Source organism: Notolepis coatsorum (assembly GCF_963971535.1).
Source record: "Notolepis coatsorum genome assembly, chromosome: 1".
NCBI lineage: Eukaryota > Metazoa > Chordata > Actinopteri > Aulopiformes > Paralepididae > Notolepis > Notolepis coatsorum.
The window spans coordinates 243,697,358-243,701,227 of NC_140165.1; positions in this window are offsets into that span (position 1 = coordinate 243,697,358).

A 3,870-nucleotide genomic window follows, 5' to 3' on the forward strand; every position below is an offset into this window, starting at 1 on the left:
CAGGCCAGTGGCAGCAGCCCCTGTTAGCCGGGGCACTGGAGCGGGGAGGCAGAACGAGAACAAAGGCTGTCCAGGTATTGATGTAGCCTGACCCCCAAGGGGGCGGCCAGGGGGCCGGGGGGCCTGATCTCCAGGGAGAGATAAGGGGCTGACGCTCTGATATCTCTGAGGCAGGAGCAGAGGGGAGAGAGGCCTTGTCCACTCTGTTCTCCTGCAACGTGTTCCGTATCTCTCTCTCTCTCTCTCTCTCTCTCTCTCTCTCTCTCTCTCTCTCTCTCACGTCTGTCACTTTATGTTAATTCTGTTTTGTTAGACTTTTTCTGTTTTGACACTCTGTATGTCTGTCTGTCTGTCTGTCTGTCTGTCTGTCTGTCTGTCTGTCTGTCTGTCTGTCTGTCTGTCTGTCTGTCTGTCTGTCTGTCTGTCTGTATGTCTGTCTGTCTGTATCTGCCTGTCTTGCTCTCTCTCTCTCTCTGTCTGTCTGTCTGTCTCTATCTATCTATGTCTGTCTTTCTCTCTCTATGTCTGTATGTATCTATATCCCATTATCTCTGTCTATCCCTCTGTATGTCTCTCTCTCTCTCTCTCCATGTCTGTCTTTCTATATCTGTCTGTATTTCTATTCATATGTCTGTGTGTATGTCTCTCTCTCTCTCTCTCTCTCTCTCTCTCTCTCTCTCTCTCTCTCTCTCACTTTCGTCTCTGCCCCTCTTCTCACTTTCCTGTCTTTCCAGGAGTGGTTTGGCAGACAGGTCCTGGCAGACTGACAGACTGGCATAGCTTAGTCATTATATATCATTCAAGACTTATTTGATTGACAGCTCCTTCATTCAGCAAATGCTCCACTTCCCCCATCCATTCATTCACTCTCCCCCTCCTCTCTCTCTGATCTCTCTCTCCATCTCCCTCTCTCTCTATGACTCCCCCTATCTCTCCCTCTCTTTGATTACTGACCCTGCCATGGCGCCATGGTTTCTCTTTACCCAGCGGCCCGCGCTCCAAAGCCTTCGCCCCGGCCCTTCTCTCGGGGCAATTAGGGCTATTGACGGGGCAACTGTGGCTCACCCGTCACAGGCTTCAAAGCCCCGTAGAGAATAGCTAAGCCAGCCCAGTCAGTCAGTCAGTCTCCCACAATTAGCACATTATATGACAGGTACGGGGGGTGGCGAGGGCCAAAAAGTCCCGGCCTCTGTCGCTGGCGTGGCGCCCCCCCCCGGGGGCTCAGAGGAGCCAGCCGGGGAGGTCGGGCGGTAAATTATTCACCGGCTTGTTTGCCTCGTGGAGACTCTGCGGTCGGGGGAAGAGGTGTCGGAACACGTACCGCGGACAGCTAGGCAAATAGTGCCTCTCGAAAACAGAAACGCAGGGGTGGAAAAACATGTGCTGAGCTGAGAGAAGGAACGTGTAGCAAACGAGGGGCGAGAGAAAAGCTCACATTCATCAAGGAGCGCTGCTGCCACTGTTATTCCAAGGATTACAGTCAGAGCTTTTCTTTTGGAGAGAGAACACCAGCTCACACCTTGCAGCAACAGAAAACAGGGCCCATTCATTTGGTTGATTGACTCTGGGTACTGTTATAGAGAGAGACGGGGGGGGGGGGGGGTCATGGAGAGAGGGGTAGAAAGAGGGAGAAAGTCAGAGAGAGAGCGATAGAGAGAGAGGGGGGGCAGAGAGAGAGGCAGAGAGAGAGGGGGGGGCAGAGAGAGAGATATAGACAGAGAGAGAGAGGCAGAGAGAGATATAGAGAGAGAGAGAGAGAGAGAGATAGAGAGAGAGAGAGAGAGAGAGAGATAGAGAGAGAGAAAGGCAGATAGGCAGAGAGAGAGACAGAGAGAGGAGAGAGGCAGAGAGAGGGGCAGATAGCGAGAGAGGGGCAAAGATAGGCAGAGAGATAGAGAGAGAGAGAGAGAGAGAGAGAGAGAGAGAGGCAGAGAGAGAGAGAGATAGAGAGAGAGAGAGGCAGAGAGAGAGGCAGAGAGAGAGATAGAGAGAGAGAGAGACAGAGACAGAGAGAGAAAAGGCCTCTCTCTTTGATCACATCATCTTCAGAGAGTAAGGATTCCCTGCACGCTGGAAGCTGGATGGAGACGGTGTTTACCGAGCCAGCTCCTACTATCTCCCCCTAATCTGCACTGTGTGGTGCGTGCATGTTGTGTGTGTCTGTGTGTAGTCGTGTAGTGTGCACAGGGCAGCGAGTGTCTACTTGGCGTAACCGCGCGTGTACCTCTCCCCCCCCCCTTATCTCCCCCCAGGCAGCAGTAGTGTGGACCCCCCCCCCCAGGCAGCAGTAGCGTGGAGCTCTCCGTCCTCCGCGGGGCCTGAATGGTGCCAGTAGCCCGGGCAGATGGACAGGTGGAGATAGTGGCCGTGAAGTGGCGCCACCACTCGGCTTTTATCCTGCCGTCCTGGAGGCTCCGGCTGGCCTGACCCCCCCGGCCGCGCGCTCCCCCCCCCCTCCCTCCAGCACCACCCGGCCGCGCCGATCCCTTTTCCCCGCATGCTGCATTTTTAATCAAGCGCCGGGTCATCCAATATAGAGTCCCGAGACAGGAGACCACGGCCTGTCACTCAGGAGGGCCGAGAGCCGCCCTGTGTGTGTGTGTGCGTGCGTGCGTGCGTGTGTCTTCCTCCTCCGCAGTCTTCACGCTCGGCGGGAGACAGTTGGACAGGGGGACGTAATGGCTGTGGCGTGATGCGTCCCGGGGTCAAATGGACCCTCTGTCCTGGATCACTTCTCTCAGCCGAGCCCCGGAGAGCAGAGCGCAGCGCGGGGCAGAGCGCAGCGGAGAGAGGACTGGCGCTGCCAAGCGTGCAGAGAAACAGGATGTTTAGAGTCACAGCTCGGCTAAAAAGCTCAGAGAGGGAAGGTGGCACTCTGAGTGCGTGCGGTGGGCGGGGGTGGCGCTCGGTGGGCGGGGGTGGCGCGCGGTGGGCGGGGGTGTCGGGGGGTGTGAGGCCGGGCCGGAGGGGGGGGGCACATCAGGAGAGTGTGTCGAGGGCTGAACGTGCGCCTTGACCTCGTATCTCTAATTCCATGTAAAAGTCGATGCAGTGAAGCTCTCTCATTACCGGCAGCACCGCGCGCACTGCCAGAGAGAACGGCACAATGTCTCAGACGCCTGCGCCAACGCCACGCCAACGTGTCAGATTCTAACTCAAATATATTGTGATTATGAAGCACAAGTACAGTACAATGAAAAGACGTTTGGCTTCCAACCAGAGTGCACATGTAACAGTAAAGTGTAACAGCAATATAGTAGACATACATATACAATGTACAGGTAATTAAACTGGGTACAAAATATACAAATTAGTACTACTGAGTGGCACTAGAGAAGGACCGTTTGGACTAAGTTGAGGACACGTCCTACCAGTCAGAGCCCGGTGGGGAAGTGAACGGGGACGAGCAGGGAGATGAGTGTCAATGTAACTCCCCCCCCCCACGCGGCGAGTGTGACGACGGCAGCTTATTTTCCGGAGGGTGGATCGATTACACGTGCGGCCGTCCCCCCACGCGCGTGCGTGCGTTTCCGTGACAATCGCGGACCGGGGAAGGGGTGTGGGGGTGGGCCTTCGGATGTCAAACCGAAAGTGCTTTTTCTGATCTTTGTACTTGTTATTGAATCAGAGGGAGTTATTTGGGGGGCGTGGGCTAATTGGTGTGAGGGAGAGCTCACGGGGACTCTGTTAGTATTGTGCCAGCGTTGTCCCGGGAGCAGGCAGGCGGGCGGGCGACGCGGCTGGATTCAGGGCGCTGTGCTCCGTGGAAGAAAAAAAAGCGGATAGTCTCTCCGATAAGGACTTCAAATGGCAAGCGATGTCTTATCTCTCTCTCTGGGGACTTTGAAAGGAGGAAAGTTACAGCCGCAG